Source organism: Perna viridis, chromosome 11, assembly GCF_037379345.1.
Source record: "Perna viridis isolate PV_CMFRI_1.1 ecotype Kerala chromosome 11, ASM3737934v1, whole genome shotgun sequence".
NCBI classification, from domain to species: Eukaryota; Metazoa; Mollusca; class Bivalvia; order Mytilida; family Mytilidae; genus Perna; species Perna viridis.
Genome location: NC_142455.1, coordinates 34,822,294 through 34,843,938, shown reverse-complemented (window position 1 = coordinate 34,843,938; position 21,645 = coordinate 34,822,294). Strand labels below are relative to the sequence as shown.

The window sequence follows — 21,645 nt, the reverse complement described above, 5'->3', positions numbered from 1 at the left end:
GAATTGAATTAACTTGGTTGATTTTAGGAGCAGATGATAAGGGTTACAACAAAATTACCGAATGATAATCCAATCCATAATCAAGTCAAGTCCAAAAAGCAGGCAAATTAGATAGCACACCACCGGAACAGCTGGTAACGCAATGAACCTGACAAAGAACAGGCATTTCCAACACAATTGTTAAGTCTAGCTTTTATAGTGCGTTTTCCAACCCCTTTTTTTCATTGTGGCATGGATATACCTGTGGTGGTTAAATAGCATTTGTATTCTAGTGCGTTATAAACGGTAAATCAACGGTTATCTCAGCACAAAAAAATAAACTTTTCAAAATACAATCTTTACTCATTATTCTCAAGAAGAACCTGAGTATTTTTTAACCAAAGACTGATATCTAAAACAATTTGGTAAGATACCTTTTGAGACGTATTTTTACATACCCCTATTTCTGTTAGGGAGATATTTATGGCATTCAAGGAAATCAAAGTAGTCAGTTCTTGCTCTAGCGTAGCAAATCAAGTGTGAAAAATAAATAACCTATGCTGGAGATTGTAAGAAAAATCCAGGGAACCAAGGTTATAGCGGTGATCAAAAGATTGAAATCCAAGAACAAAGACCAGACCTGGAAAACAGACATATACACAACAAAGAACATCTTGCCTGTTGAAATGCCAATTTGTTGTTATAAACTTTATCATCCAAATGTTTCAAATATATTATCAACAAGGAAATCACACATATTTTAAATCTGCGTTTCTGGATAGCACACTTTACCCTTATAACCAGGAACAAAGTCAAACGTTTGGAGAAAACTACTTACCGAAAGCTGCAGGATCTAAGGTTTTGACATAAATCGCAAATCTAAGCTATATTTTGAATAAATGCTTTCTCGAAAACAAAGAAATTTCTACAGAATGGACTATCGATAGGTAAAAGTATAGCATATGTACACTGAACAAGCATTTCTGTTCGTTGTGTTTTTTTACACCATGAATCGCCTCTATCCTTGAGCAGTGTCTGGATTTTATATGGACTGGTACTTAATACTTATCACCAAATGCAATTTCATATTGTCCCTTTGAATCAAATGTTTATTTTGATAAGGCAGACATTGACCTTTCAATTTTAATGCACAACTGAACACATTACAATAAAATAGGCTAAAGAATAAATGACTAAAAAGGGGGGATAGTATGCAACAAAGGCTTTTAATAACTAAAAAGGGAAAGTTCAAAATACTAATTTGAATTAATAATAAATAAAAACAATGGTTGTGGTTGATTATTTCTTTTAAAGGAATCATTTTACTGTTGTGTCTTGAATAAATGAATTAACATACAATATCATCGAACTCACAATAGGAAATTGTTCTTATTTCGTTCTATATAATAGGTCTGAATTTTTATTGCGAACTCATAAACCTTTTCGGCATTTTATTTGTGAAAGAAATGATTTTTGTGTCTTTGTTTCGAGATCATCATGGTTATGTTGGATGTGTAACTTTCTATTGAATGTATTTTGAAAATAAGATGTGGTACGAAAGGTATACGATTGACGTATATCCAAAAGAAGTTTCTCATTCTATATAACGAAAATGGATATGGTGAATATGTTAAAGAGACAAAATTATAGTTGTGAACCGGTCTATATGTCTGTTCAAATAATTCAATATTTAAAATTAATGCACTTGACTTTTAGTTAAATACTTTATAGGTTGATATACTAATCATGGTTAGTATCAGAATTGGTCATATATGTAAAATAGGTTATTCATCTAAATTCAATCAGTGACAATGTATATACAATAATGGTAATGAATTCTTGTCAATAGTCCTTTCAAAGACAAAAATATCAGTTTTATATATTGTAAATTGTGATATGCTGTACACATGTTTCAAGGAGTAACCTCTCATCAGCAGCATTAAAGTCAAATATGTAGGAAGATCATAAACAAAATATTAGTTGTATACAAGAAGTACTCATAACTAAATCTATCGAAAGAGGAAGCCAAATCCATCACCGAGAGGTTCTATCATATGCAATGTAAGGAATGAAGTGTTTTACACATTTTTGAATTTGGAATACTGCAAGATTTCATATATTCATAAATAGAGTAGATAAAATGTGATATTATTCGGGGTCAGACAAGTCTGACTACTAATGCAAAGAATGCTACTTTCTTTGCTATTTATACATTACGCATTCTTTTTTTTTTTTTAGGTGTTTCACTATTTACGTAGTGTAAACATACTTTTTCAATCTACACCTTGAGAACCTATTTGGTCAACGTAGCATCGTTTTTCCGTTCTACTATCGACAACCGCGCATTTGACTCGGTGGGTGTTTCTGGAAAAGCAGAGGACGCTTACCCTACTGGTGCACTTGGTCCATACTCCCAGTTTTTTAGTGGAGTCCGAGTTGTTCATTTACTTTTGTTTCTTTGTACATATTATTTTGGATATTTTATGTTCTCTGTTCTGTTTTGTCTGTTTCCCTGTCTGGTCTTTATCCCTGGATTGTAAATGGTGTATTCATCTGCTCCGTGAGAATGATTTGTTCCCCTTGGCATAGCAGAATAGTAAACACTTCCCATTCACATTCTACAGTTGCTCATTTCCATTATAAAATTACTGATTCCCTGAAGACAAAACCCTATACCGATATAAAATCCTCATTGTATTCTCCTTTTTACATTATCTAATTATCAATTTGTATAACGTCGTATAACCATATCAAGACATTTAGAATAGACACATATCTAGGGAAAGTTAAGGACTAAACCATGTTTTAAAGCGCTTAAAACTTTTTTGTTTTCATAATGGTTCGTCGTTTCCGACAATGCAAACATGCACCAAACATTCCAGTTTTAGTTGAGACCGAGTTCCTCATTCATATTTGTTATTTTGTTTGCATTATTTGGTGGTTCTCTGTTGTGTTTATTTTTTTTCATGTCTTGTCTTTGTCTTTTGATTATATTCTTTTTAATATTGTTTTCTTTGATTACTTTTTAAAACTACAAAACAAACCGGTACTAAAAACAAAACCTGAATACCTTATAAGGGCAGATTGGGTGGTATTGTAGAATACTTCATTCACTTCTATATGTACATGTATCGACATTTGTATGTATCGATATTAACATGTATCTATACTTACATGTATAGATATTTATATGTAGAACTATTATATGTATGGACATTCATATATATGAAAAACTAAATGCATGTGAATTTACATGTATGGACATCATATATATGAAATAATAAATGCATTCGTGCATTTACATGTACGAACATTACATGTTTGGACATTCAGAGATGCAGATATTTATATGTATTGATATGCATATGTCTGGATATTTACATGCATGGATATTTACATATATGAACATTCAGATGTGTGAACAATTGCATTTGTAAACAATTTAAAAAATACATGTTTCAACGACGATATTCACCAAAAACTTTTATTTTAAATTTGTGTGCATGTGAAGTAAAGGCAATTGAATGAACTAGGTTTTGAAGATAAAAAAACATAATCCAAAGATAACGACTAGATAATGGAAAAAAAACATAATCCAAAGATAACGACTAGATAATGGGAAAAAAACATAATCCAAAGATAACGACTAGATAATGGAAAAAAACATAATCCAAAGATGACGACTAGATAATGGAAAAAAACCATAATCCAAAGATAACGACTAGATAATGGGAAAAAAAACATAATCCAAAGATAACGACTAGATAATGAAAAAAAAACATAATCCAAAGATAACGACTAGATAATGGAAAAAAAAACCATAATCCAAAGATAACGACTAGATAATGGAAAAAAAACCATAATCCAAAGATAACGACTAGATAATGGAAAAAAAAACCATAATCCAAAGATAACGACTAGATAATGGAAAAAATTCACAATGAACATAGTAAAACCTCTACATGACTTGGGTAACTGTAGAACCCCATAATGTTATGTTGATTAATATTGTCCTGAGCAAATATAATATTCCATGAGTTTGTCTGTGAAATGTTATACTCTGCCATGAATATCACAATATATATACTGAAAACACTTATTTCGGTAGAATTGTAACCCAGAATAAATTTAAAATTAAAAGCACGTGCAGTTAAGCATAAATGTATTCCTTATGAAATGCATGTATGATTAATGTGACTTATATAGCACTGTATTGTTTAGTTTTTGTTAGGTTTGTTGAATTCGTTCTATGGACTCTATACATGTCTATAATTCGTATCTTGTACTATTTTAAGAAATCTAACTATATATTTATTATTAAATATAAGTATATCAAAAACAAAAACAAAACAAAAAAACAAATTAAAAGTTTAAAATATCACCTTATGTATAAGATAAAACCTTACCGTTTTGAACATTGACTGCAATCTTTTAACATAAACAATGCAATGGAATACTTGTTCAAAACAATCCACATTTATCATATAAGAAAACTGCTCGTAGAATCATAAATTATCTACGACAAATTTACAAAGACACATTTATCATAGTTTTCGTGTTTAGGAATAGATAATTAGTACACTAATTACTAATTTGATAACAGAATTGGTGTACTTCAAACAAGATTAAGGCGTTGATAATTTTTAACTTTATATAATTATAGAAAGATATAAATCTTATTGTTTGAGTTTTGGTCCTGAACAATTTAATAAAATGTAAATGTTTAAAATGCAAAATAGGTCTTTGGAAGGATGCAGAAAAAATTGGGACGATGTACTCAAATACTAATAAATCTATACATACACAAATGTGAAGGAAAACAAATTTAAAAGTACTTTTAAGTATGAAAGACTTACTAGTTTAGTTGAAACATATACAACAAATTAAAATATCAAAATTTCATTTCAATAATACAGACATAGATATATGATATCGATTTCCAACTCAAAATTTATGAGAAGTAATCCCGTGTCATATTTATTTACCATGACTTTGAGTGCATATAATCCAATACAATAAATAATTATATGGGCGGGCGAAATCGAAGGCATGAATTATGTTGAATTAACGGGTGCTTGATTGTGTCAATACTGTTTATAGTACTCATTTCCTTACTTAATTATGATAACATTGAGAACTTTCTATTAATCTATGAAATCGTTATCTAATTATACGCTAAATATGTTTCACGTTTAAAAGTTATTATGATGTTGTAATATTGTTGATGGGCGTTTTTCAATTTTATGTCGAATTGGTGGAAACATAGTTACTTCACAGTATAAAAATGCAGTGCCTCAGAGATAGTTGTGCTCGTAGAAGATTTTCGAAATTTAAATAAACTATACTCAAGTTGTGTACTGCTCTCTATTGTGATAGTTATTAAAGTTTAGCAAAGAATGAAAATTTGGCCTGAGAAAATAATGGCAAAATAATTATAGTTCTTGCGATACGTTTACCCTGTCCATTACTTTTGCTATTTCGTAATATCCCTAATTTTGCTTCAGAAGAATATGGAAAATTAAAATAAAAAAGGAGATATTAAAATATAATGGATTAGATACAGCTTCAACAGCATCACTTATATCTGTAAATTCCATGCATGATGATACCCAGATAATAGGTACTACAATGAAATTGTAGGAAAAAGATAACCTTTAAGAACTAAACTTAAATACTTTGTTTTCTTGTATTGTTGTTTAATGCCACCCACAACTTACTTATTCGACTGTGTTACACTATAAAACTTGGATTTAATTATAACATTAAACAATAATATAATTTGCAAATAAGAGTGTCCTCCTTCTAACTTCGTGCGGGTAAAATGTTTATATCCGGATAATAGTTACTGAATAAAAAGACTAGATAGAAGATTACCTTTCACAACCAATCCGAGTAACCTTGTATTCTTGTAATGTTGGTTAATAGAAATCAGATATTTCTTTGAAACATATTTAGTTAACGAAACAATCGATATGCAAACTAAATATTAAGCCACACACCAAAAAAGTATCGTGTATCAAAATAGTTACTGATATAAGACCAACGCATAGTCAAACTATTTACCTCATCAAGTAAATATATTTCATTCAAATATGTTCGACAATTATTGTGTATTTAATGTTATGATATGAAATAAAAGGACATGACAAAAAAGATACATATGTAGATGACACTGTTTTATAACTGTCATTCATCGACTTGTTAGATTAGTTTCATCTTATTTTTGATAACGTGTTTGTGAAATAGAACATGCACTTTTTTCTGGACACTAAAACTGTCTTACAAATCTGTCTAAATAAATTTATGTTATTAAAAAAGTAAAAAGACTTAGAACAAGATATTCATGATTCGGTGACGAAAACTAGACCAAGAAAAACACAGACACAATTACAATAAAGATCCGGGTTTCGTTTTGTTTTGTTTTGTTTTGTTTTGTTTTTGTTTTTTTGTTTTTTGTTTTTTGTTTTGTTTTGGTTTTTTTTTTTAAATTGATATGCCTTATTTAATATGAACATTTTAAAACTAGACGGTAAAATATCTACATTAGCTAAATATGAACATAAAACGTTGTCCAACGACTGACATATTCACATGTAGTACACATATATTGACACTTTCACCATATTCTTTTTCTTTATATGAAGAGGTAACACAGACTTATACAAACTACTTAAACCGACGTCAATGGATAATATATACCGAAATGAAGTATTATAATGATTGACACCGGTGTTGTAAGAGTTGTTTATACAAGGTGAAGTAGTTTTGATTAAATAGAAGGTATTAATTTCATATTTAACATGACACTAGGTGGACACATCATACTTCAACAAACGATACAGCTCAATACATTGAAATGGACAATTATAATGTAATCTTTGAGTAAGAGTAGTTTAATTGAGAAGAGTTTGGAACGTATAGGTGCGATTATAGGAACTAAATTGGTATTGCTTGTATCAAGGTGAACATTATTACTATGACGATTTTTTTTTGATTTTTTTTTTTTTTTTTGTAATTTGTAAAAAAGCAATCAAATTTTTCAAAAAGTCAATAAAAATAGAAATGACACAAACAAAATAGGCGATTTTAACAACAAAGCTTTTCAAAGAATAAATCCAATTCTGGAGAATAGAGATACAACTGAGAAATTGAAATAAAAGGCTTTTATATACAATCGGGTTATTTCTTTTAGATATATGCGAAATAATATATATTCAAACATACATAAACAGGGTATACACATGTTATCTTGGGGTTTTAAACAATGTGATAAAAGAAAACAGTATGTATTCTATAAGAATCAATATGGCTTTGATGTACCTTATCTTTCTGCTGATATTTTACTATTGAAATTCATTCATTTGATGAATATTACAACTATTCTGGGTACAAGTAAAACTGCTGGGATAACATGCTGTTGATGATAATTTTACTGGTTCAAAAAGTAATTTTTGAAAGTATTATTCTTTCTGCCTCGGTCTGTACTATAAGCGATAGGGATACGTCTCATGTTACTTGTAAAAGACTTGCATGATAGTGAACGTTTTAATGTAATAATGTAAAATTCCAGTATTCTATTTACGATATAGTTGGTGTTGAAATTAGCAAGAAATAAAAAGCAGAAAAACAATGCTGAAATAGAGTTTATGAAAGAAATTAAGATTTCATACACATGCATCTAGTTTTCCTATTTGCAATTTTTAATGAGATATACTCATATTTCAGAGTACAAAATAATTAGTGGCAATTATACAAAAAAAATGTTGCGATATGGAGAATTTTGTTTACTTGAGTTACAGAAATGTTTACTCTTATCAAGATGTTAGAAAAAAGAAGGTTTTTTTTATCAATAAAATATTTATGTTTTCGTTAAAAGATAATCATGTAATAATGACAGTTATGACCGCTACTAAGTGTTAAAGATAATTGATAGATAATAATAAACCTTCCTGTGGTACCCTTATTTAGCTAACAGTGGTTACAATCAATTGATGAATGATAACAAATATCTATATAAAATGAATTATATAGGAACAAAGACATGCAACGTTCTATGTATGTTTTAATGATAACGTCGACAATTTAAAGTTAAGTTAACATTTTTAAGTAGCAGTCTTTGTCAAAATCATGCAAATTCTGCAAAATGTGATACACCTAAAAAAGGCTACATATTTGTATTTTGGTAATTAAGTTGTTGTATGGGTCAATATTATGAAATGTATAATTATTCATTCCAATCTGTCTGCTCTCAGGAGATTATCCACATAAATAATTCAACAGTTTCTATTGTATTTAAGTGTATTTACATAGTTATCTCCTTTAATTATGTATTCCACAGTACATTCTACATAATTTTTATCTGCTTAAAGCATGGGTTATATGAAAAACCATATGTCAATTTCTGTTTACTATAAGAATTTAAACTATATATCAAAAATAAAAATATGTAGGATTTCCAACCATGAATCATATTTTGCATGATTCTTAGGCGGAGTGCTACTTAAAATCTTAGTGCAGTTTTGACATAGCTTAACAGAACAAACCAATATAATCCATTCAGGACACAAAACGGTACAAAAATGTGTAATAAGCAATAATTGACAAAAAGACAATCCTTTAAATGAATCCTTTTTCTATGTCAAATTATAGTACCATACGTGTAAATAAAATGAATGGACTTTTCACAACAAACTCCTTTTTTTGTTTCTAACTTTAAGAATGACAATTATATAAATATAAAAATAATACGTACCAATAGTTTTGTCTTTGTCTTTAACTGAGACAAGAAACTGTAATGTCCTTCTTTCACACAAATAATTCAGGTACTTATCGGAGAGCCTAATATTTAAAATCGATAAATTTTGTTAGTATATATTTAAAAGGGAGATAATGGCATCAAAAATAGAAATACTTTTCAGTTAACAAGGAAGAATTGATATAATCAATGTGTCTTTTTTTAGAATTTTAGAAACAGATTGCAATTAAATACGCAATGCAAAAGGTCATTTTTTCCTGTGTTTAGAGCTTAAATATAATATATTGCAAACAACTTCTCCAGATGGAAGTAACGAGAAAAAATAATTCATTTTTAGGTCTTGGTCTAAGGCTGGTACAGCACTACATGCTATACATCAATACGCTGTACTACTATATTTGGACTTTTTATTTTATTAAATTGTTTTCCACAGTTAATTTTAACTTTGATAAAAATACCATCTTTGTTATTTTTATTCAGGCTCCTCATCAGTTGCTTATGTGAGCCTTTGATAAAGGTACAATCACCCACAGCGTACGCGAATCTGCTTCTGTTTTGATCTTTAACTTTGTGAGTTTTATGCTCGTTAAGTTTTGTGAGTTTTATGCTCATATAGTTTTATGAGTTTTATGCTGAGGAAGGATATCAGTTATCCGAAATATTTCAATTTAAATTTAACCATCTTCTGGTGATGTTAAACATATTTAGACGTTTATTTAATTTATTGTGTTGAGGCTAGCTTTTATAGCGCGCTATCCACCTGTTTGTCCATTGCGGCGTGAAAATACCATAGGTGATTAAATAGAATTTGCATTTTAGTGCGTAAATCAACGGTTACCTCAGCACAAAAAAAAAACATTTTACAAAAAAAAAAACAAACAAACAAAAACAATCTTTACTCATTATTTTAGATGAACCTGAGTATTTTTCAATCAAGGACTGATATCTTAATTATAATTTGATAACAGACCTTTTGAGACGTATTTTTTCATACACCTATTTCTGTTACGTAGATATTTATGGCGTTCAATGAAATCAAAGTAATCAGTTCTTGCTCCTCTATGCAGGAGATTGAAGGTAATCATTTACCAAAACAAACAGTTGTTGATAAACAATACACCATCAACACATTTGTATGTCAAGAAAAAGGATTTAGCAACTTCATTTTGTTTTTATTCTTTTCGCAATTCTTACGAAATTCAGTCTCGTACGAAAATGAAAACAACAAGGCCGGGAGAGGAACACAGTTCTTGCCAATTGAAACCAAGAAAAACATTTTTTTTTAATAAGCAAAAGATTTACGATTGAGCCCTTGCAAACGAGATTTCGATTTATCCTGGGGCGACGTAGTGTAAATGGTTCAGAAGTCAAAAGTTTGGAGAGAAGTAGTTACCGAAAGCTGCAGGGTCTTAGGTTTTTACATAAATCTTACAAAAAAGAATCAGCATGATTTTGAATAATTGTTTTCTCAATAAGTTTAAAGTATAGCATGCGTAGACCAAACAAGCATTTTTGTTCGTTTTGTTTTTACGCCATAAAATCGCCTCTACTATAGGCAGTGTCTGGATTTTATACGGACTGGTACTTAATATTTATCAATAAATGCCATTTTATGTTCATAATGTGGACCCTTTAAATCAAATGTTCTATTATGGTAAGGCAGACATTGACCTTTCAATTAAAATGCCCAAATGAACATATTACAATAAAATATCCTAATGAACAAATGGCAAAAAATGGAAATAGTATGAGGAAAGGCTTTTAATAACTAAAAAGGGAAATACTAACTTGAATTAATAACGAATAAAAACACTTGCTGTGGTTGATTATTTCTTTTGAAGGAACCATTTCGCTGTTGTGTCTTGAATGAATGAACTACAAGACAATAACCTCGAACTCACAAAAACAAAATTCATTCTATATGATAGGTCTGAATTTTTATGGCGAACTCATAAACCTTTCTGCATTTTACTTGTGAAAGAAATGATTTTTATGTTTGTGTTTCGAGATCTTCATGGTCATATTGAATGTGTCACTTTCTATTGTATGTATTTTGGAAATAAGAAAGAGTAATGAAGGGAACCAAGGTTATAGCGGTAATCAAAAGAATGTAATTCAGGGATAAAGACCAGACATTGAAAACAGACATACACAACAAAGAACATAAAGTAACTAAAATCATACATACAAAGTAACAAAAGTAAATGAGCAACTCGGACTCCACTAAAAACTTGGAGCATGGACCAGGTGCACCGGTAGGGTAAGCGTCCTCTGCTTTTATAGAAACACCCGCCGAGTTGCTCATAAAAAGTCAAGTCCAGGTAGACAAACGAGGAAAGGTAAACCGTGACCCGTTGAATAAATCAAATTTCATGGTGCTGATGGATACATCATAACGATCCACGAGTTCATGATGACGACCATAAAACTTTTGTAGTGATGACCTCAATTTTGTAGCAACATAACCCTGTTCCAGAAGCCTATTTGAGTTCTAGCGCGATACAAAAAGTGTGCGTACTTTCGGCAAGCTCTGGCACAAACTATGAGTTGTGATATGAACACTCCATACGCAGGAGCCGAAGGAATGATGCCACAGATGAAAGGAAAGTTGACAATTCTGAATGAAAAGTAATCACATTTGTCGTAAAGTGTGGTCAATAGTTTTCCTTTATCATCGATTTTTAAGTGTAGGTCAAGATATGAGGCTGACTTCACAATGTCTGTAGTATCCTTTATTTCAAGTTCTTTTGGGTAGATGCGATGTATCAAACCCCCGAAATTAGGATTGTTTAAAGATAATACGTCATCTATATAGCGTAAATTGAGATTGAAGGATCTAGCCAAACGATATAAAGGTATACGACTGATGTATATCAAAAAGAAGATTTTCATTCTATATATGGTGAATGTGTTAAAGAGACAAAAAGATAAGTTGTATTTCGGTATATCTGTTCAAATAATTTAAATATTTAAAGTGTACGCACTTGACTTCTAGTTGAATACTTTATAGTTTGATACACTAATCATGGTTAGTATCAGAATTGGTCATATATGTAAAATAGGCTATTCCCCTAAATTCAATCAGTGACGATGTATATACAATAATGAAAATGTATTCTTGTAAATAGTCCTTTCAAACTAATGCAAAGAATGCTACTTTCTTTTTATGCAACCATATTTATATGAATTTTAAATGGAATCGAAAATAATTTCAGCGCAACATTTATACATTATGTACGTGCATTCTTTATTTAAAAAAAACGTTTCACTATTTACATAGTGTAAACAGACTTTTTCAATCTACCCCATGCGAACCGATTTGGTCAACGTGGCATAGTTTTCCGTTCTACTTTCGACTACAGCGCACTTGACTCGATGGATTTTTTTCTGGAAAAGCAGAGGTCTCTTACTCTACCACTGCATTGGGTCCATACTCCCAGTTTTTAGTGGAGTCGGAGTTTACTTTTGTTTCTTGTACATATTATATTGGTTATTTTATGTTCTCTGTTGTGTTTTGTCTGTTTCCCTATCGGGCCTTTGTCCCTGGATTGTAAATTGTGTACTCATCTGCTCCATGAGAAGTGATTTCTTCCCCTTGTCATGGTCTTGTTTCCCCTTTTTACAACCTCGTAATATTTTATGAGCAACTCAGCCTTTTAAAGAGAAACAGAATAGTAAACACTTCCCATTCAACATTTACAATTGCCCATTTCCATTATAAAATTACTGATTCCCTGAAGACAAAACCCTTTACCGATAAAAAAAAATCCTCATTGTATTTTCCTTATTACATTACTTAATTATCACTTTGAATAATGTCATATAACAAAATCGAGATATTTGGAACAGCTACATATCTAGTGAAAATTTAGGGCTACACCATGTTTTAAAGCGCGTTAAACTTTTTGTTTTCATAATGAAGTCCGAGTTGCTCATCTATTTTTGTTACTTTTTATGTATTATCTGGTTGCTTTTTGTTGTGTTTTTCTTTTCCCCATGTCTGGCCTTTGTCTCTTGATTAAATTCTTTTGAATCTTGTTTCCCTTAATTACTACAAAATTAATCTGTACTAAAAACAAAAACTGAATATCTTTTAAGGTCAGGTTGGTTGGTCTTCTTGTCGACCACTTCATTCATTTATTTGTGTACATGTATCGATATTTACATGAATCAATATTAACATGTATCTATACTAACATGTATAGATATTTACATGTAGGAACTACCATATGTATGGACATTCATATATATGAAAAATTAAATGCATGTGCATTTACATGTGTGGACATTCACATGTATGGACATCATATATATGAAAAAAATAAATGCATATGTGCATCTACATGTACGGACTTTGCATGTTTGGACATTCAGAGATGTGGACATTTACATGTATTGATATTTACATGTGTAGATATTTACAAGTGTGGACATTAACATATAAGGACATTCACATGTGTGGACATCCACATTTGTAAATAATTTATTAAAATAGAATGACGATATTCATCATACCAAGCACTTCTTAAATTTGGAGTGTATGTGAAATGAAGGCAATTACATAAACCAGGTTCCGAAGGTAATAATCCAAAACATAATCCAAGGATTACGACCAGATAATGGAAAAAATAGACAATGAACATAGTAAAAGCATAGAACCCCATAAACATACTAAAGAGTTCTGTTGATTAATATTGTCTTCAGCAGGTATAATATTCCATGAGTTTGTCTGTGGAATGTTAAACTCTGCCATGAATATCACAATATATATACTGAAAAGATTTATTTCGGTAGAATTGTAATCCGGAATGAATTTAAAAAAAAAACACGTGCAGTTAAGCATAAATGTATTCCTTATGTAATGCATGTATGATTAATGTGATTTATATAGCACTGTATTATTTAGTTTTTCTTAGTTTAGTACCTTTGTTGAATTCGTTCTGTGGACTTTATGATTCTTATAATTTACAATTTTAAGATATCTAATTATATATTTATTATTAAATATAAGTATAACAAAACATTTTAAAAATTAAAAGTTTTAAATTGTCCTTATTCACCTTATGTATTAGATGAAACTTTTCCATTTTGAATATTGACTGCAATCTTTCAAAATAAACACTTAAACACTTGTTCAAAACAATCCACATTTGTCAAATAAGAAAACTGCTCGTTGATTCATCTACGACAAATTTACGAAGAGACATTTTTCATAATTTTCGTGTTTAGGAATAAATAAGACTAACACATTTCGATACCAGAAGTTGGTGTACTTCAAACAAGATTAAGGCGTTGATAACTTCCAACTGTATTTTGTTTGTTTGTTTGTTGGGGTTTAACGTCCGAGCAGCAATATTTCAGCTATATTCAGACGAAGAACATGGAATTGATGATAAAATGAACATGAAATGATGATGAAATGAAAAAGGGAAGGGACACAAGGACAATTGGGTCGACAAATTTTGATTGCCACTAGAAATAGGGAGAGTTGGGTAGCGTCGTGCAATTTAGCCTCCTGTGACGGAGCCCTATGGTTCCTACTCCGAGAGAATACCACAGTAGGATTCTTTAACGTGCGAGGAACGTGGCATTTTTCCCAACACGGTGCACCACTATGGTTTGCGGTCAGGTTTTCCGTATTATAGCCTGACAACCCCAGCATGTAACACGCCAGGGGTACCCCATTCCACCACCTGGGGCACACATCCCAGTTGCTCTGTGGGCAGAGCGCCCTAGCCCCCGGCTAGTGTTCTGGGCATTATTTAGTCGCCTTTTACGACAAGCTTAGCGCGGCTGCAAGCCTATTCTTTTAACACCCGGACCTGCACGGGGCTCCAAATTTATATAATTATAGAAAGATATAAATCTTATTGCTTGATATTGTTTGTCCTCAAATATTAATTATATGTAAATGCTTAAAATGCAAAATAGGTCTTTAGAGAGTGTAGTAAAAATTGAGAAGACAATGTACCCGAATTCTAACGAAGGAAAGCAAATTTGAAATACAGAAGAACGAAAGACTTACGATTTCAGCTAAAACATACAACAAATTAAAATGTCAAAATTTCAGTTCAATAATACAGATCATGACAGGGTAATTATAGATATATAATATCGATTTCAAACTTAAAATGTATAAGAAATAATCGCAGTTATTCACCATGACCTGAGTGAATAGAAGGTTTGAATTACATTTTGTATGAACGGGTTCCTGATTGTGTTAACAGTGTTTAAAAAACTCATTTTCTTACTTAATTATGATAATTTGAGAACTTTCTTTTTATCTTTGTACAATGAAGTCGTTATCTAATTATACGGTTATTGTGTTTTAAGTTATATAATAGTATAATAGTGTTGATGGGTGTTTTCAATTTCATATCTAATTGGTGAAAACATAAACAAATTTCAGAATTCTGTTTATGTTCGTTTTAAGTATTGAATAGACTTTATTTCACACAAATGGAAAAGTTATTATACGATTGTATATAAATGCCTTTTAACTTCTCAGTTTTATCTCTCTTCTCCAGAATATGATTAATTCTTTTGATAAGCATTCTTGTTTACGAGATGAGCGAAATCACCTTTTTCTGTTTGTCTTATTTCTATTCTTATTGAATTTTTAACAATTTTATTGTTTTTTTACAAATTGCTTAAACGAATTTCGTCATTATCACAATGGAACGCTTCCTCACGGTTGCACCTGTTTAATAATACCTTTAAAATCACAATAGTACACGCAAAATACCGGTCTAATTCCTATAAGAATAACTCTATGCTTCAAATCTTCCAAATTAAACTACTCTTACTCAAATATTAGATATTCCTTCACTCCTCTGAGGATGCTTTTATAGCTGACCTGGTTCGAAAGAAAGAATATCGGTTTGCTAGATCCTTCAACCTCAGTTTCCGCTATAAAGATGACGTATTGTCTTTCAACAATCCTAATTTTGAGGATTTGATACATCAGTAGGGTAAGTGTCCTCTCCTTTTCTAGAAACACCCACCGAGTTGCTCATAAAAAGTCAAGTCCAGGTAGACAAACGAGGAAAGAAAAATATGACCCGTTGAATAAATCAGTTTTTATGGTGCAGATGGATACACCATAACGATCCACGAGTTCATGATGACGACCATAAAACTTCTGTACTGGTGAGTTCAATTTTGTAGCAACATAACCCTGTTCCAGAAGCCTATTTGTTAGAGTTCTAGCGCGATACAAAAAGTCTGTGTAGTTTTGACAAGCTCTGGCATAAAGTATGAGTTGTGATATGAACACTCCATACGCAGGTGCTGAAGGGATATTACCACAGATGAAAGGAAAGTTATTTTTGTTTGTGTTTTTAATTTTGTCTATGCTTGTTTTTGCTTAATTGTAATTTAATTGTAATACCGAATAATCTTTAAAATATTCCGCGTGCAGTTATTTAACACATAATTATTTAAAGTCATTTTATTTTTCGAACTAAATTTATGGAGTCACATCAGTTTTGTTTTTGTCGCACCGTGCGAAGATAAAAGAAGCCGTCCATTCTATCAATAATAAAGCCTTACAGGTCTGTTTTAACATATCACCAGATCAGCAATAGAAAGGTCACAATATCATTGAAATTAAATATTATAATCTTGTGTTGAGCCCATTGTTCACTTAAATTTAAATGATTTAAGTAACTTTTTATTTATTTGAGTTTCTTTTTGTGTTCTCCGAGGAACCCTGCCAAACAAATAAGTGCGTTTTAGTTTTAAGTTACCAGAACTGATTCTATCAAGTATCTATTTAAGATACTAATTGTGATTATCAAATTGTGTTCAAATATTTAAACATGTAGATCTAGATAGACCTTAACTAATTAGAATAAGAGTAATACATTTAACCCAACGCTAAATGTAGCTATGCAAAATGATTAAATCCTTGGCGTGCGAATTGCACTGTCCCGCAATAATCGTCTATTGGTCAAAGACATATTTTCAAATATTACATATACATTTAAAATAACTTTTTTTATAGACAGAAAATAGCTACAGGTTTCTTCCTTGCAAGAATAAGGTCACATTATATACAGACAGAGACATAAATACACATGTGCATCTTAAGACTATACGGTATCTTTCCAATATTTTCAATTACTCTAATTAACACTTCTTCGTCAACTAAAATTTCCATTCCGTGGTTGTATTTCAATATCAAGTCTTGAGTGCGCATGTTATTAAATATACAATTACACATCTTTAAGAATTTACGTTAAAACCAATGTGTCTACATGAACGATATAAAAAATTAGAATAAACGAAACTGATAGGCGTAAGTCATAAAAGTGGGGAAGGGCTGTGAACGTTTGAAGACGCAAAAAGTATAGAAGCAATTTGTTTTGGCGCCTGTCCAAAGTTAGGAATGTCTGGCCTCTGTGTGAGTTGTTTCGTTTTCTCTTTTATGTCACTGAAATATATAGGGGCAACTTTTCGATGTACCTATGAATGACATTGTTTATGAGGTAGTTGCGGCTTGTCCTGTGATCCAACAGTACGGCGGATTGAAGACCCATGGATGGCCTTGAGTTAAGATTTTCAATCTGGTAGAGTTGTTCTCTATCCATCTGCACACTATCCATGCTCGTTAAATGAAGCGTTTTGATAGTAGACAACTATAAAAATCATTTCGTCAATTGCTATAATTCATGTCTTTCCAAATTGACGAAAATTTAAGTCAAGATGAATGATTTTCCTTTGAAATCATTTTTTTTTAATATTTCCCTCCTCTTTATGTTTTAATTTCATTTAACAAAAATTAAACATTTAACCGAACTTCAAAGTCGGACAACAACAAATCGCTAATCAAGGAAAGTCTCCAAAGTCGTGGTTACGGTCTGTTACATGTACTAATGTAATTGCCGACACGTGCCGGGAAGACTTGAATGACTTTTTTAAAAACAAGAATTTAGTGTATTAAATACATTTTCACATTTCAATTTTAATTGTTTTTATTTTATCTTGCAAAAACATTTTAAAGACCGGTCTTTGCAGTGTTTAGCCAAACCTGTAATTAATGACACTTTCATGTACATGATTACTAATGAACGGATTTATATAGAAGTCTATAACTATATAGAAGACTGTTAATTTTAAAATGCAACCTGAATATAAAAATATTACTAGCACATTATTTGATATGAAACGTCAGCCAACCAAATACGTTTATGATGCACTATTAAATCGAAATTATAAATACATTTTATAAAACTGAGACTTTAAATTCAAACTTGAATAAGAGCGTTACGTTTTGAACTTAAAATTAAATACAAAAAAATATTTAAATTATCAAGAGATTACAGTTCTTATGCGATAACTGTCTGTGATAACATTTGCCACAAATTTGCACAGCTTATTGTTGGATAGAAGATCACAAAAAATTTGTCAGTGCAAGTTAGACCAGATATATCACGGAAAGTCACTCGAATATCATCAAAAGGTTTGTTTCATCTGTCTGTTTATTTTGGACAATGAAAAAAGAAGTGAATCTCGTCCTCAACTGATCACATCTTACATGTTCTTTGTTCGACTGGAATATTTCGACTTCTCTATATTTCAGTGCTGATCTATCTGGATTGCGTCATATTTTAATATTAAACAAAATAAAAAGCGAGCTACAAATCTGGATTTTCTGATGTATGCACCCCTGTGAAAATACGCGCCGACCCCAGTCAGGCTGATTAAAATACGTGACTTGTGCACGAATCAGTAAATTTTGGACAATATGGCATACATCAAACTCCTACCTAAAACCACAAATATTAATGCATACTTTCTTTTGTTTTGAATAGAATATTGTAATGGTCTGTTAAATAAGGAAATAATCTAAAACCACCATAAAACACCTACTTGTAAACTAAAATGATCAGATAATTGTCTGTCTCTGTTTTAATGAAAGACTTGCAATTATAAAAAGCAATAACATGTCCAAATGCTTCATTTATTCTAGTATACATGTATATATATTTTCCTAAACTGATTATGCTGTGTAATGTCACTTTCGAAAACTAAGGCCTAATAAATTCCCCGATTAACACGACTTTTGTTTGGCTTACACTTATGTCCAGTCGCACACCTTTGTTATAAAAAAAGACTGTGCAATTATTTGATGTTTAATTTTGAAAATATTTAAAAGATTTGATATTTTTTATACATGTACATGTATAACACCAAGTAAAGATCATTGATATAAGAAGGCACATTTCCTGACTTCAAATGTGGTTTTCATTCGTGCACACTTATAAAGCTATACTCAAAATGTAGGGTATGTTACCGTTTAAAATTTTACTTTTTTTTTAAAATTGATTTTAAAATCGCTTCCCGTTGTCGGTCTATATTAGAGGTCAAACTGCATGTTATTTCTATTAGCAATTAATTGCAAAACCAGTTAGGTTTATACTAACATGCTGTTACAAAGTACACCGTTGCATGTTTATGTAGTACATACTGAGTTCAAACTATTTTCCGTGCAAAGCATATATGCTGGTGTTCTGTTAAATGAAGTGTAATTATTCTCATAATAATCCCATCTTCCTATAACCTACTAATTTAAACTGACAATGGTTTTGTTCCCCATACTTTTGTCTATAAAGTGGTATAAAATTACATGTATAACAGCAAATCCGAAAATTATATAATGAAAGAATAAAAACACCTACTCTGAACCCAAGTTGTATACTTTATCAAAATCGGAAGTTTTTTTTTTTATTCTTAGTTTAAATGAAAGACTTTTAAGAGTATAGAGCAATAATATGTACAACCGCTTAATTTATTCTAGTAAACATGTATATAAGTATTTCATTATGCGTAATCATGCTGTGTATTGTCACTCTGGAAAACCAAGGTATAACAAAGTCTCCAATTAACACACGTATCACATGGATTTGACTCGTGTCCCGTCACAAACCTTTGTTATAAAAAAAATACTGTACCATTATAATGAATGTTCAATTTTGAAAAGATTTAATTTTTATAAATGTTTTTTATACTTGTATACACTCCTTGAGACGTTCACGTTTCCCATTTTAGCGTTCGTGCATCGTTTATCGTGCGTTAACATATTGTTTTGCGTTCGTTTAAACGCACGATAGAAGCGTTCGTTTAAACGCATGGTAGTAGCGTTCATCTAAACGCACAATCGAGCGTTCGTCTGTTTTTGTACTTTGATTATTTCCTTGATTGAACTGTTATTTTTATATTTTTTGCTATCATTAATTTATATAACTTCATATGGATGCCTTGGAGGACTACGCAAGAAAATGGATAAAACGAGAAAAAAAATGATTCTCTGCCAGAGTGGTTAAAGACCGTAAGTCCTTAATTTTGAAACAAATGACAGTTTTAAGTAGGTCAATGAGTGCCAATTATCAGAGGTAGACGTAGAAAATTATAGCAGTGATGAGACCTATACTGCTACCACTCTCTCCAAAGAAGAGATTGTGGAAAACCAAAAATATGTTGCTATCCTCGTTTGGTCTCTCTACCAAGGACGATAATTGTGATTTACCGTCTATGTACTGGATTCCTAAACTCCACAAGAATCCATGCAAACAAGGTTTCATAGCTGGATCTGCAAAATGTTCCACCAAACCTCTTTTAAAACTTTTAACCTCTATACTCACAACTGTCAAAAATGGTCTGCAGTCCGACCACAACACGTGTTACTCCCATAGTGGTATTAATTTAATAAGGATCCTGAAAAATTCGAAAGATCTTTTCGAGACAATCAGTTCAAGTCTATTATCTGAATATAATAGCATTAAAACCTATGATTTTTCAACACTGTATACTTCTATTCCCCATACTCAGTTAAAATCCCGACCTGTAGATCGTTGTTTTTTCCAAAAACGATGGTAGACCTAGATACAGATATATAGTTCTTGGTTAGATATTCCTCATCTTAATCCTAATTTCGGGGATTTGATACATCACATCTGCCCAAAAGAACTTGAGATAAAGGATACTACAGGCACTGTAGTCAGCCTAATATCTTGACCTACACTTAGAAAGCGATGGAAAAGGGAAAATTATTGAGCAAACTTTACGACAAACGTGATGACTTTTCATACAAAATTGTCAACTGTCCTTTCATCCGTGGCAACATCCCTTCAGCACCTGCGTATGGAGTGTTCATATCACAACTCACACCTTATGCCAGGGCTTGCCAAAACTACGTAGACTTTTTGTATCGCGCTAGAACTCTAACAAATAGGCTTCTGGGACAGGGTTATGTAGCTACAAAATTGAAGTCATCACTAAAGAAGTTTTATGGTCGTCATCATGAACTCGTTGATTGTTATGATGTATCCATCTGCACCATGAAAATTGATTTATTCAACGGTTCATAGTTTTCCTTTCTTCGTTTGTCTACCCCGGACTTGATTTTTTATGAGCAACTCGACGGGTGTTTCTAGAAAAGCAGAGGACGCTTACCCTACCGGTGCACCTGGTCCATGTTCCCAGTTTTTAGTGGAGTCCAAGTTGCTCATGTACTTTTGTTACTTTGCATGTATGATTTTAGTTATTTAATGTTCTTTGCTGTGTAAATCTTTTTTCCATGTTTTTTCTTTGTCCCTGGATTGCATTCTTTTGATTACCGCTATAACCTTGGTTCTCTTGATTATTCTTTCCATTTCTTTTTATAGATATGACGTGAAAAGAAAATGGGTAATAAATATCACGCAACTTTTTATTTCTTTTTCCCCTTGATTACTATTTCTCTCTGTTCGTTCGGATATTCATATAATATCATACTTTATAGCTCTCTATACAAGTTTGCTTGGCATAAATTTTATATTATATTTTACTTTATATCTCTCTATACAACACTGTGATATTGCACTTTGAATAATTAGAAAGAAATGTCGACAATCGTTTTCCAAAACACA

The 21,645-nt window shown here is 31.2% G+C and overlaps 1 protein-coding gene across 4 annotated transcripts in view; it reads right to left on the bottom strand.

The window, feature by feature from the left end:
* The window catches only part of LOC148603865 (embryonic protein UVS.2-like), a 36,996-nt gene extending 22,218 nt beyond the window's left edge, over positions 1-14,778 (bottom strand). For 2 of the 4 annotated variants that reach the window (XM_088551345.1, XM_088551352.1), the window contains exons 1-2: positions 14,760-14,778; positions 8,732-8,817 (exon numbers count right to left, since the gene is read on the bottom strand). The gene's annotated coding sequence lies outside the window, so the exon portion shown is untranslated. Of the gene's footprint in view, positions 1-4,385; positions 4,529-8,731; positions 8,818-14,759 lie in introns of those variants that run through there. The other 2 variants (XM_088551347.1, XM_088551350.1) reach the window with 2 other exon arrangements.
* Positions 14,779-21,645: the final 6,867 nt, after the last annotated feature.